General features: G+C 36.9%; 2 pseudogenes; one reads left to right on the forward strand and one right to left on the reverse strand.

Moving 5' to 3' along the window:
• Positions 1–410: 410 nt before the first annotated feature.
• Positions 411–8,539, reverse strand: LOC136319283 (dynein regulatory complex subunit 2-like; annotated as a pseudogene).
• Positions 8,540–9,137: 598 nt separating this feature from the next.
• On the forward strand, positions 9,138–12,250 carry LOC136319284 (C-type lectin domain family 2 member A-like; annotated as a pseudogene).
• Positions 12,251–15,045: the final 2,795 nt, after the last annotated feature.

Raw genomic sequence — 15,045 nt, forward strand, 5'->3', positions numbered from 1 at the left:
ATGTTGTGTGTGTTGAATATACGCCCTTCTACGAATAAGAGGCTGATTTTATATATAATGATTGCTTGGATTCAGTAATGAATATCATTTTACTTAAATTACATAGAGAAACTCTACGTTTCTACTTCTCTCCTACTACTTTGTGTTCTTATGCTCAAAGCTGCTATTTTCTATATTGTGTATCCACTTATATAAAAATAGTTACTGCATAATCTCATTTATGTGTGAAATCTAAAACTGTCAAATTTATAGAAGCAGAGAGTAGAATAATAGGAGCTGAAGGACATTAATTCTTATTACAATAAACATTTTAATATTTTCTTTCTTTTTCCTATGGGAATTTTTAATAGCAAAGTCTTCAGGTTTCTCAAAATATTCTCTGGAGGTTGAAAAGAGATTTTCTTTTTGTATCATAGGATGTGGAAGGTCATGTGGGCTGCTTCAGTGATGTTGTGAGCAGTGTTTGTCACCTGGCTGGGTTGTGAGTGTGGACGAGGGCTGGGGTAAGTTGCTTCAGAAGTTGACAATGAGGAGTGGGCTGGACTGGCTCAGCACTCCATCGCTCACTGAGATGCCATTCAAGTACTGCTTGAGCATCTCCCATAGCCTACCATTGATACCTAACACCTGGGCATGCCTGTACTGGAGGCTCAGCTGCTCCAATTTCACTTTGTCATACCTTTTCCAGAAATTTCCCATCCCTGTGTAGTCAGTCTGCTATCACCTTTGCCAGCTCCTCAGTAAGCTCTTCTGGGCCAGTTTTCTCCATCTCCTCCTGTTCTTCAGGAGTCAATGCTGATGAATAAAAAGGCAGTACTTTTTCTTCTGTTTCAAATTTCCTACATATTTCAGCAAGCTTAAGGATTTTTTCACCCTTATGGATAGTCTTTCTCAGGGCTTTGAGGGTGGCCTTACTCTCCAGGGTGAGGTCGATGAAGTTCTCCTGAGCTGTCCTCTAGGCCTGAGTCCTTTGGGTCTTAAGTTTTCACAGTTGTACAAGGGCCAACCCTTTGTCATTCTAAATGTGCTGGTTTTGTTCTTCACTCTCATGGCTGTGCACCATGATCTTGTCTTTTAAGATAACTATGGAATCCCATAGTCTGTGTGGAGCTCTTCTCAGCCTTCACCTTCAGGGTCTTGAAGGCAATCTTTCGATCCTCTGTGGCATCAATGTCATTCTTGAATGCATTCTGCAACCACCTCCACAAAATTTCTACATTTTCCTGTTGCTGTCTAAGAAAGTGCTTCTCTTTCAACTTCTTGTTTTTGAGATCATCCCACATGCCCTGGAACACCAGCTTGCTTTCATACTCAGAATCTATATGGTTCTGCTCCATGGCCATGAAGAGATCTTGTAGGTACTGAGTCTCTTTCTCGTATTGGCCAATAATTGTTTTCCTTTCTGTCCCAAACTCCTTGGTTAGGGTCTCCAGCTCCATGTTGTAATTTTCCTCTAGGGTGTTGAGTCAGCATCCCTTCAGGGCCAGCATGCTAGTGGTTGTGCCGGGCATGAGCATGCTGTCCTCAGCTGCTGACAAGTCCTTAGCTAAAGACATGTGTCACTTGCAGCTGCCCAAAGTCTACTGAGTTTTTTCCTCCAGGGTTTAGGCTTGATGATACTGTCTTTGCAGTTCACCACTCGTTCAAATGTTTGGCTAAGGATCTCAATATCCTTTTGAAGCTCTCTGGTCTTGACTTCTTGAAGATTGGTTCTCCACTGTGTATTAATCTTATTAAGATCAGAGCATTATTGTGCTCCTCCTTGACCAGCTTGTCCTGTGTGACGGAATAAATACACCTGCAGGAGGTCAGGGCTGCTCTCCCTCCTCCTCTGCCGTGGGTCGTGGGCCTCCATACTGAGCTTGCGATGCATGGACAGAAGGGCAGCGGTGCCCGTGGCGAAGGACGCTGCGACCTGCAGCAGAGGCGCGAGGGCGTGAGGGGGCTGATGGCTGCCAACGTGGCTCAGACCCCACTACTTTTCTGTAGCCTCCCTGCCTCAGCAGCAGGGCTGCCGCCACCACCGGACCTCAGCTGAGCATCTCAATTTTATTACTTTCTTACAGAAGAAACTTCTCCAGCAATAGCATGATGTCATACTTGAACATTTATCTGTATTTAAGTCCTATTTCCCCCTTCTTTTTTTATTAAAATAATGATCTTCGTAGTGTGGCTAGGATGGAAACTAACCAACTCAGATCTCTGGATACTCAGGATAGTGGTCACATTATAGTAATGGGTCTTTAATTTGCCCTAAATTACCATAATGAAAACTGTAACAGACAAAAATAACTGTAGATAGAACACACACACACGCACACACACACACACACTAGAAGCTTTACCTTCATTAATTCACCTGAACCTAATTATGTCTCAAAGTCCGCACTTCCTAATACCATTATGTTGAAGAAAATGGTTTCAATACATGAAATTTGGGGCACACAAACAGTCCAGAATGCATGCTCATATTTGTACATATGAGTTGTTTTGATGATTATGATAACAGGGAACAAAATGTTTGTTGCATCCACAAAAATACTAGTTCTTACCTAATTCGAGTTTGCTGATCTCAAATCTGACATTAGTTTTTCTCTGTAAGCTACAGTTTTTTTGCAATTCAAGATTTTAGATTTTCATCTTGTAAAATTTTCAACATTTAGTTTAACATAATGAAGTAGAATGTCTTCTTGGGCATCATCTTTGTGAAAATATAATAATTTATATAATGCAGTAAATACGTGAATACACTAAAAGATATGATTGCATCAAAATTTGTCTACAATTTCAAAATAAAACATATTAAACATATAAGTATATTTTAATCATAAAATTTGCGCAAAACTTATTTAAGTTCTATTTAGGCAAAAATTTGCGTTTGTAGCTCTTGTGTTTGTGTACTTGTTGAGGACAATCTCGTTTGATGTTCCAGCAGTAGTCTGCTCATCACTAACAGCTCCAAGATTTTTGGGAAACTTATCAAGGTGATGGTCAGGAAGTGAATCTTAACGCTCATGTTATATCCAATGTCGTGGAAAGCCAGCAGCATCCTTTGAACCAGAAGTTCATAGTTTTCTGCTTTTTTGTTGCCAAGGAAGTTCTTTGTAACTGCCATGCAAACATTAACAAAAAATAAAAACAAAAAAATAGGAAAGTGGTTGCGATAAAAAGAATGGAGATGTCCCAGAAAAGTTGCATCCACAAAAAATATTTACACCAAAGGAATTCTTAAAGATATTTCATGACATTTCAAATACAAAATATCCAATGTTGGAAGCCTGTTCAAACTTCGAAGTACAAAAGTTTGAGAGAGCATAGAAAAAGTGTTTGGTTAATATAGTAAGTTATATGACAAGAAGTCAACCTGTTCAAGGTACTAGATTCTTTTTAAAAAAAATTAAACAAAGCACTTGAATTCTCAATGTTTCTAATGTTTTAAATATATTCTAAAAAATATTAGTTGTGTTGGTTTTCTATTCCCTATATGTTTTTGAGGGAGAGTAAAAAAGTTTTCAATGTTTTGATAATAATTTTTAAAAGTTAAGCAACAATCATAGTTTTTACTCTGATTATTAGAATAATATGACATAGTTTTAGTTTGCACAGTCATTTCTGTCATTGTTTTACTGTGCAAAGTGAGGGCTTCCTGTATGGGAAATGAACCTTCATTCAAGTACTGTGGAAAATGTAAGAACAATGGGTGTGTTTCCCCAAATATCCCTAAGCAGTCCACAGGTAAACTTAGAAATCAGAAGTTAAGAACAGAAAAATTTATTTTTTTAAAAAGTGAGGGATAGACAGAGTCATTTTGTAGTACTGGAGACTGCATAATATACAAACCAAGAACCCATATGTTGTGAAATTGTCTCAGGTTTGAAATTTTAGGCATCAAAAATGGGGAGCATGGGCCTTTCCATTCTCTGCTTTGAATAGTTAGAAAGTGGGGCTAGCAAGAGCCAATCAGAGGTTGAATTCTCAATCTTCACTGTGCTCCAGCCAATCCCAGGCCGGTTGTTGCTTGCTTGGTAACCCTTCCTGCCCCAGCCTCTTAAAAGTGTCAGAGAAAATAGCAGTTGGAATGGGCTGCTGGTGGCAGCATCTGGACCAAGTACAGTCATGGACCTGAGCAGAAGATGTTAGATTGATGTGTTGTTTTTCCATTTCAGTCTTGCAACACCACTGTCCTAAAAAACTAATATCTGGGTTTCTTGCATGTGCACCACATATAATTAGCAATTCACAATTCATCCCCAGAATTATCCCAGCAACTGTGACCACCCATGAACTTCTCCATTATCATATGAGAAGTGGAGGGAATAGGGCCTGAGAATTTGGATGGGACCGAGGCTGTGGAGCTGGAGCCCAATAGGCCAGGTTAAGGGAGAAACAGATCCTGGTCTTGGAGACCGAAACTAAGCTTCTTGTTAATATCCTAGCATTATTTCTTGGTCCCAGTTTGCACCCTCAACATATATATATATATATATATATATATATATATATGGATAAATAATATATATTGTGATAATAATATATATATGTGGATAATAATATATATATTATTTATCCACAATATGATCTTTAAATACAACCTTACCTCCCATCTCTCCTGTTCATTTAGAAAAGGTGGTCTTTTATTAAAAAGACCTAGGTGTTGAGAATTTTAGCATCTAAGTTCATCAGGGATATTGGCCTATAGTTTTCTTTCTTTGTATTGTCTTTGCCTGGTTTTGAAATCAGAATTATGCTTGCCTTATAAAAGGAGCTTGGAAGTTTTTCCTCCTCTTGAATTTTTTGAAATAGCTTGAGGATAAGAATTAGTTCTTCTTTAAATATTTGGTAAAATTAGCCTGTGAAGCCATCTGGCCCAGGGTTTTTGTTTGTTGGGAGTTTTTTGATAACTGTTTTGATCTCATTTGTTATAATCGGTCTGTTTAGGTTTTTTGATTCTTTCAGATTAATTTTTGAAAAATTATATTTTTCAAGGAATTTATCCATTTCACCTAGGTTGTCTAATTTTTTTGGCATACAGTTCTTCATAGTATTTTCTTACAATCCTTTGTATTTCTGCTGTGTCAGTTGTTACTTCTCCACTCTCATTTCTAATTTTATTTATGTGAGTCCTCTCTCTTTTTTTCTTGGTGAGTCTGGGCTTTACTGCCTGTTCTCTTTCCAGTTCTTTTAGATGCAGGGTTAAATTTTTTATTTGACCTTTTTCTAGCTGCTTAAGTTATGCCTGTAGTGCTATGAACTTTCCTCTCAGGACTGCTTTTTCTGTGTCCCATAAATTAGGAGTTGTTGTATGTTCATTTTAATTTGTTTCAAGGAAATTTTTTACTTCTTCCTTGATCTCATTGTTAACCCACTCATTATTTAATAACATGCTATTAAATAGCATATTAGTGTTTGAGTGTTTTTCAGTTTTTCTATTGTATTTGGTTTCTATTTTCATGCCATTGTGATCTGAGAAGATGCTTGATATGATTTCAGTCTTCTTAAATTTATTGTGACTCATTTTATATCCTAACATGTGGTCTATCCTAGAGAATGTACCATGAGCACTTGAAAAGAATGTATATTCTGCTGCTTTAGGATGAAAGGTTCTGAAGATATTTATTAAATCCAGTTGATCCAGTGTGTCCTTTAAGTCTGCTGTTTCTTTGTTAATTTTCTTTCTTGAGGATCTATCCAATGCTGTTAGCGGGGTATTGAAATCCCCTACTATTTAGTATTGCTGTTGATCTCGCCCTTTATGTCCATCAAAATCTGCTTTATATATTTAGGTGCTCCTATATTAGGTGCATAGATATTTATAATGGTTATAACTTCCTGTTGGACTGCTCCCTTTATCATTATGTAGTGACCTTCTTTATCCCTTAGTATACACTTTGTTAAATAGATTTAATTTTGTCAGATATAAGTATTGCTACCTCAGCTTCTTTTTTCATTTCCATTTGCATGAAATATTTTTTTCCATCTCTTTACTTTTAATCTATGTGTATCTTTTGTTTTGAGGTGAGTCTCTTGTAGACGGCATAAGTACATGTTCTGTTTTCTTATCCATGCAGCTACTCTATGTTTTTTGATTGGAGCATTTAATTCATTTACATTTAAGGTTGTTATTGATATGTAGTTGTTTATTGCCATTTTATTCTTTAAATCAACATTCCTCTTTTACTAGATTTTTTTTTTAAACTTTACTGTTTAATATAATAACTACAATTGTTTGGCCAATTTACTCTTCTTATTTTTAATGTTTTCCTGTTTATAGAAGCAACCATTTTTAATCATGCAATATTAAATATACACAAAACTATATAAAGACTGACACAATAAACTTTAGGAGCCTCCTTTCTGAAGAAACAAAGCATTACTGATACACCTAGAAGGTCCCTTATATCCTTCTTCTTAACCCCTATCCACACCCACCCAGGAGGCAAGACTATCCTAAATCTGTAATTTTTTGAAGGGGAAGTCAGGTGCATTGAAATAAAAATAAGTATGATAGTGTCATTTCTTTAACTCAGCATGAACAGACATTTGCCTCACACAAAATTTAAGCTATGACTTCATTTGTTATTTAAAATTGCATAATCTTTTACTAGATTTTTTTCTTGCTTTGTTCTGTTTACAGGAGGCCCATTAACATTTCTTGCAACATTGGTTTGATTGTAATGAATTCTTTGAGGTTTTGTCTTTTTTTTTTTTTTTTTTGTCTAGAATGCTTTTTATTGCTCCTTCAATTTTAAACAATAGCCTTGCTGGATAAAGAAATCTAAGTTGTAGGTTCTTGTTCTGCATTACTTTGAATATTTTTTTTGTCATTCCCTTCTGGCCTCCAGTGTTTCTGTTGAAATGTCGGATGTCATCCTTATAGGGGCTCCTTTGTAGGTGATTGACTGTTTTTCTCTTGCAGCTTTTAGTATTTTTTTCTTTAATTCATTTTTTTAAAGACTTTATTTATTCTACTTTTTTAGAGAGGAGAGAGTGAAGCAGGGAGAGAGAGAGAAAGAGAGAGAAGGGGGAGGAGCAGGAAGCATCAACTCCCATTTGTACCTTGAACTGGCAAGCCCAGGGTTTTGAACCAGTGACCTCAGTGTTCCAGGTCGATGTTTATTCACTGTGCCACCACAAGGCAGGCATTCTTATGAATTTTTTAAATTTATTTTTTTCCGGCTTCTATTTTGAGAAATAAAGCTACTAGCCTCCATGGTCTACATACACATCCTACCAAAAACAGTGCTTAAAATTCAGCAGTCAAGGTGAGGACAAAAATGGCGACAGAGTAGGTGGACATTACAACTCCCACCTCCCAGAACCAAAATGGATTATAACTTAACTTAGAAACAATCATCTTGAAAAACCAACTTTGGACTCAACTAAAAGGGATCTGTAACCAAGCATCACTGAAGGAACCACACCGAGCTGCTAGGAAAGGCAGAGATGCAGAAAGGGCTGCCCCACTCCCAGGAGTGAGCAGTAGCTGGGAGGTTCTCTCACCACAGGGTGGGTTTCCAGGAGAGTTGTGGACCCTCAGCCCTAGGACCGGAGCCCCAGCCTAGAGCCCCAGAGACTAGAAGAGGTGTATGAACAATATTTAGTTGAAAGAAGAGCCGGGTTACTGTTTGCGAGAGGGAGACAGAACTCTCAGACCCAGGGACCATGCAGAAAACCTTGTTCACAGCCACTTACCCGGGGCTCTGGGAGCAGGGAGAGCCAAGAAGACTAGAGTTGTGAGAAGACAGTATAGTCTTGGAGGCACAGGGAGAAGCTGTGGGGGACAGCCACCTTGACCCCTGTACTGGGTCACTCCCCAAACCTAAAGTGCCTATTCTTCCTGGGAGAACCAAGCCAGCAAAGGGAAGCAGTTACCCCACACACCAGAGGCTCTCCCACTCCAGTCAGTGCAGAGAGACACTTAGAAGCAGGGAGCGCATCAGGAACACAGGATTTGAGTGCTGAGGTCTTCACAATACGGCTCTCCCAACCTGCTGAGTATGGACTACTCAACCATTGTGGGGTAAATGAGTTTGTAAAATTTGTCTTTTTTGAGTCTGCTCACTTTTACTGTTAAAAAATGGCTCTGGGCAGCCATGTGTGTGGTTGCCCTCAGAGCACGGCCTTTGATTGCAAATTGTGGATTGCATTTCTGCTTGGGAAGGGCCATTGTTTTGCTATTGTTTGCTGGAGGAGCAGTCTTTGTGGGCTGAGCCAGTTTTGCAGGGAGAGTGGAGAGAATGCAGGGTGCTGAAGAAGAAGCCAGTTTTGCAGAGAGGAGTGCAGAGGTGGAACCAGAGCTGAGGGGCTTTTTGAGCTCCATTGAGACTATTGGGGCCCTTGATTCTAGGAAGAACCAGAGAAGATTCTTCTGGTTGTGGTACCGGAGAATGAATCAGGGCTTTGGGAGCCCTGAATGAAAAGGAAGTGTTTTTCCTGCCTCTTTGCTCATCGGCTGTGAGACATTAATAAAGGAATGGCCCACCACTTTTTGGCTCCACTGTTTCTTTACCATCCGCCTGAATCCAATGAGAACCTGCATGGCTATGACGGTGGCAGCCTCTGGCCATACAACCACCAAATGGTCTTTTTTTGCAGACAGAGGAATTGAATTCATTCACCATCCCATGAATAAAGTTAATTTTACAGGTTTCAAATCATGGGAGTAAAAAGGTAAAGTTGATTCACTAGAATGAGTAGAAACATGTTTTAACTTTTCTTTTTATTTGATTATTTCTTTTCTTTTCTTTTTTTTTTACAGAGACAGAGAGAGAGTCAGAGAGAGGGATAGACAGGGACAGACAGACAGGAACGGAGAGATGAGAAGCATCAGTCATCAGTTTTTTGTTGCACGTTGCAACTTCTTAGCTGTTCATTGATTGCTTTCTTATATGTGCCTTGACCGCAGGCCTTCAGCAGACTAAGTAACCCCTTGCTGGAGCCAGCGACCCTGGGTCCAAGCTGGTGAGCTTTTGCTCAAGCCAGATGAACCCATACTCAAGCTGGCGACCTCGGGGTCTCGAACCTGGGTCCTTCCACATCCCAGTCTAACGCTCTATCCACTGTGCCACCGCCTGGTCAGGCTGTTTACTTATTTTATTTCAGGATTAACTGCAATAACTGTAACATATCCCCACATTATGAACTGTACAAAAGAATGGATTGGAGTAAGACAGAAGTGTTTTTGTTTCTCTGATGATACCAGAAACTGAACAGCCAGTAAAAGATTTTGCGTTTCACAGGGAGCAGAACTTGCTCAAATTGTTACACATAAAGATATGGTAAGAAAAGGGAATAGTTTTCAATCATACAGCTTAAGTTTGTATAAAAAGAGAGTAAAAATGGGAAAAGTTAATAGTTAATAACATAATCTTCAACCAATGCCTATGAAGTAAATATTCAAGTACCTCTCTTTTAAAAGTGAAGAAAGTGTTCTGTAACCTAGTCATTGTCACACAACCATAACTTGTTGAAGTGGGATTTGAACACAAGCAAGTTAGCGAGTGATATTATGTCCTTAATTGCAATGCACATTATTCATATAGCTAAATGTCTTTATTTAATGTTTTTAGATTTTTTTATTAAATATTTTTTGATTGATTTCAGAGTGAAAGGAAGGGAGAGAGAGAGACAGAAATATGGACCTGTTTCTGTTTGTGCCCTGAGTAGGAATCAAACCAGCACCTTTGTATAACAGAATAATGTTCTAACCAACTGAGTTATCCAGCCAGGGTTCAATGTTCTCAGATTATTAAATAGATTGCTTTTAATACCTTTACAATTATATTTTTCTCAAGAACAGCCTGAGCAAATGGAAACAAACAAAAGATATGGCTCTTGGAATTTAGAAATGAAGATGTAAAGAAAATCCATACAGTTTGAAGAACGAGACAGTGAATGGAATAAGTAAAAGAGGGTTGTATTGCAATAAACGGTGTTCAGAAGTAGTTAGATTTATGATTCTATGAAAAACCACAACAGCAATGACATTCTTATTCTGTATCTAGTCAAAGTAGTTTATCACTGAATTTTACTAGTTTAATAGTACTTATACTTTCAATCAAACCCTTTTCCCCCTTAAATTCTTATTTTATTATTTTTGAGAACAAAGATAGGCACAAAACAAAATGTAAGCCTTAATCTTCTGTTTCCTTTAAAGAACATGCTGTAGTAGTTTCTATAAAAACTGCTTAGCTACTACTGATTTTGTTATCCAGACAGATATAATCAGTTTATAGTCTTTTTCATCCACTCTGTGACTAAAACATAGTTTATGCATTAGAACCAGAGGCATGGAAGTCAAATGCTTTTCCAGTGAGACATAAAAGTTACCTTTGAAGACAATTCAAGTCAGGGCAGTCAGAGAGTTTCAATGACTTAATGAAAATCACTCTACTACTTAGAGACATTTAAAAGGTAAAAGAGTAAAGTAAAAATCTTTCTGGTAAAACTAAACTAAGCATCTGTGCTGGGTTTTTTTGGTTTTCTTTGTTTTGGGGGTTTTTTTTTTGGCTTTAGAAGAATTAAGACCTGCAAATTAGGATGTAAGTCATAAAATCTGGCAGGGATGAGAAGCATGTTTAGCAATGTGCTTTAAAATATTAAGTCAATAATGCCTTGGTTTTTGTGAAAGGAATTTTTGAAGAAGCACACAGGAATGTTTATGCAGTGAATTGGGTTGAGCAGAAAACAAGGAGGGTGTTGGAAATGGACAATGCTTGGTGAGTTTTAAATTTAGTAAGAAGGGTTTTATTCTGGTTGTACAAAAAAAAAATCAGTTTGAGTTGTGACACATGCTTTTCGCACTGAAACATACCTAGAGAAACCCATCTTTTTTCTACCTCATTAAATGACAGTGAAATTTTCCATTTTATTTTTGTTTCTTATTTTATTTTCTCACAAACTCTTGCTAATCAGCCCTCTTACTGCTAATTCAAATTCAACTATTTTGCAAATTCCAAGCCAAAGCATGTGTATTTCTTGAACCTTTTTTCCAACTACTTAAGTTTATGCAAGGTCTTTCTTCTTGAAATAGAGACTATATAGTTGTCTTTGACTTTCCAAATGTCCATCATAAGCAATATTATTTATTTATATAAGCATGTCTTGAGTGAGTGTTGTTTCCTCACTTATATACCATTTCACCTATAAGAACTGTACTACTTTTCCTTTGTATGCATGTATTCCTGCCTTAATATTTCATTAAGTGTTAGATAAAAATTAAATAAGTATTGAAATATGTGCAATAAGATAAATTATATTTATTACTAAAAAAGGGACATTTTGGCCATCAATAGAGCAAATTAATAAAAACAATATTATAATTAGTTTCTGGTTTTTATCTCAGTATGCTGTAAAACTACCAAATAAATACTTTTCTCAAAAAGGAACATTGGCTAAAAATATGCCAGGAAACTGTTTATTTATTTATTTACTTACTTACTTACTTATAGTTTTCAAGTACAGTTTCTATTCAACATGATTCTGTATTAGTTTTAGATACACAGTATAGTGGTTAGACAACCATGTACTTTTCAGAGCATTCCCCCAGTATTTCCAGTACCCACATGCCTCTACACATAGTTATTACTACACTATTAACTATATTCTTTATGCTGTGATTCACATTTCTGTGACTATTCTATAGGTCCCAATTTGTACTTCTCAATCCCTGAGCCTTTTCACTCACTCTCCCCACCCCCTCTCTCCCCTGTCAACCTTCCATCTGTTCTCTGATTGTCTATGAGTCTGAGGACACTGCTTTTTAAAAATATTCTAGAGATCTTTGGGTCCAACTCTCGACTGATAAATGGATAGGTAGATAGATGATAGATAATAGATAGCTAGATGACAGATAGACATAGATAAATATAACAATATAACTGTATCATTGACTTATTCATGTCTGTCTATATTTGTCTTTCTCCCTATTATTCTAAATAAGGTTAGAGATTACATTAATAACACATACTTACATTCAGCCTTATATTTCTTTAATGTGTACTATATATTTTTGTGTAGCATATGGTAATGGATGAGGATGGAGCTCATTGTTTTGTATGAACTGTTTCAAATCACTCTATTCTTAATTTTATGTTTGATTACAGCTATAAGTGGTTTCTAAACTGATTTTGGTGGTTCATTTTTTAGGTTTGAAATTAAGGGGAATGGAGTCTTTGCTTTTCTGAATGCTGATGGAGTCTCCAGGGGATTTGTTGATATCAAGTGGATTTGCAGCAAACCTAGATTTTAACAGAGCAAAAGACTGGGAAAAGATAATTAAAAACAAATTAAAAGCCTGACTGGTGCTGGCTCAGTGGATAAAGCACCCCAGGTCCCAGGTCTCAGGTCAAAACCTGGAGGTCACAGGCTTGAGCATGGGATCATGGTTGCTGGCTCTAGCCCAAAGGTCACTGGCTTGAGCAAGGGGTCACTGGCTTGGCTGGAGCCAAGGCATGTATGAGAAGCAGTAAGTGAACAACTAAAGTGCCACAACTACAAGTTGTTGCTTCTCATCTCTCCCCCTGCCTGTCTCTCACTGAAAAAAAAAGTAAAAAAATAAATTAATTAAAAGACTGAAGTCTTTTAAAGTTTGTTTTTCATTCTTTTGGCTGTGAAAATGAGACAAGATAGGAAGAAGTTAGGAAAAACACCCAACAAGTGGAATGAGGAAGTTGGAGCTGACATTAAAAGCCCGTAAGCTCCTAGGTGCCCTCATCAGATCTGACCTCCAGGTATGATTAAAAGGAAACAGTTTGTGGCAGGAGTTTGCTGGTGGTCACAGAAGTCAACAACAATAAAGATAGTTACAACCAGATCAATTTAAGATTAAAGAAAAATTGACCAGAGAATGATCCTAGAAGTTCTTTATATTATCATGATAATGAAAACTACCTGAATAGAACTTGCTTTTTGAGTTAAGAGCCTGGAGGTCCTGGACTGTGTGGGTGCAGGGCTACCTCAGAACTGGTGACAAAAGGAACTAAAAATTTGAATGAATGAATGAATGAATGAATGAATGATTGATTATGGCAAAATCTCATCAATTCAAAACACATAGCTGCCATTATGAGCACAAGTCAGGAAACTTCTAACAAGCAGGACCAAACAAAGTAACAATAAACTATTAGATGACCTATGACTGTGATGATGGTTATGAAAAGCAAATTGAAATCAATCTGTATTGACAGGTCAGCTAACACTTATAACTTTAAAGTTAGAAAAATATAAGTGTTTTATATGTGTAAATATTATAAAAGAACAACAACTTTGACTTTATCCTAAAAACAAGGGAAAACCAAGCAGGAAGGATTCTAATCACTAATAAATAATTAACATTACACTTTAAAATTACAAAGTTTATACTGTAGACCATAAACTAGAATATTGGACAAAACAATATATATATATATATATATATATATATATATATATATATATATATTTTTTTTTTTTTTTTTTTTTTTTTTTTTTTTTTAACAGAGACAGAGTGAGTCAGAGAGAGGGGTAGACAGGGACAGACATGAATGGAGAGAGATGAGAAGCATCAATTATTAGTTTTTTTCATTGCGCATTGCAACACCTTAGTTGTTCACTGACTGCTTTCTCATATGTGCCTTGACCGTGGGCCTTCAGCAGACTGAGTAACCCCTTGCTGGAGCCAGCGACCTTGGGTTCAAGCTGGTGAGCTTTTGCTCAAACCAGATGAGCCCGCGCTCAAGCTGGTGACCATGGGGTCTCGAACCTGGGTCTTCTGCATCCCAGTCCGACGCTCTATCCACTGCGCCACCGCCTGGTCAGGCAATACAATAAATTTTTGTAAAAATATAATTTTACAACTAAGAACGTGAAAGTAGGATGAGCTACTTTCTTTTTATAGGATGATACAAAGTATGACACTTACATGGTTGTATCATAAAATTCTAACTCTGCAGATCATGTAAACAATTACATCAAATCTGCGTTTGTTACATTAGCTTGAGTTTATTTTTTTGCCTAGGTAATTGTAATTTATGAGTGCAAGTAGGAATGTGAGTGTAAGGAAGAGATAGATACTGGTCAGGGTAATCTAGGAAAAAAGAGTTTTTAGGTTACAGGGCAAACACATTTAAATAAGCCCTTCTTTTATATCTTTAATGGAAGTTCAATTCCTTAACTGCACCTGAAGTTTTCTGATAAATGATTGAAGATTTTTTGAGCCCCCTCATCAATGTTTTTACTTGCTACGTTATGTGCATGCAAAGGATTTTTAGTAATACTGGTAAATGTCAGCATATAATCAAGTATGGACATATAACATCTTTGCATCATTTTGTAACCAAAAAAACTTGAAAATTATCATTTCTAGACATTATGTATATTATAGTTAGATGTATTAAAATTTGGTTCATAATATGTTTTATTTTTATTGTTAGTTCATGGTTACAAGTTAATTTTATTAATTGCTTTGCAATTTAAAATAATTCAACCACTTTTGTTGTCTTTCATTCACAATTACTAGGGTAAAAATTCTTGATGATTTAGAATGAATTACATGCAACTTCCTTAAGTTAAATAACTACCTCACTTATATGGTGGATACAAAACTGCTATATTTATTTTGAAATATATATTTGTTTTTAATAAATGAGGAAAAATTAAAAAAATACTTTTTATAGAATTTCAATTAAAAAACTAAGGGAGTAGGACAGTTCTCAGTATAGTATTTAAAATAAATTTTGCCTGACCAGGCGATGGCACAGTGGATAGAGCGTTGGACTGGAATGCGGAAGGACCCAGGTTCGAGACCTCCAGGTCACCAGCTTGAGCGCGGGCTCATCTAGCTTGAGCAAAAAGCTCACCAGCTTGGACCCAAGGTCACTGGCTCGAGCAAGGGGTTACTTGGTCTGCTGAAGGCCCGTGGTCAAGGCACATATGAGAAAGCAATCAATGAACAGCTTAGGTGTCGCAAGGAAAAACTGATGATTGATGCTTCTCATCTCTCTCTGTTCCTGTCTGTCTGTCCCTATCTATCCCTCTCTCTATAAATTAAAAAATAAATAAATAAAT

This window comes from Saccopteryx bilineata, chromosome 1 (assembly GCF_036850765.1).
Source record: "Saccopteryx bilineata isolate mSacBil1 chromosome 1, mSacBil1_pri_phased_curated, whole genome shotgun sequence".
In the NCBI taxonomy this organism is placed as follows: Eukaryota; Metazoa; Chordata; class Mammalia; order Chiroptera; family Emballonuridae; genus Saccopteryx; species Saccopteryx bilineata.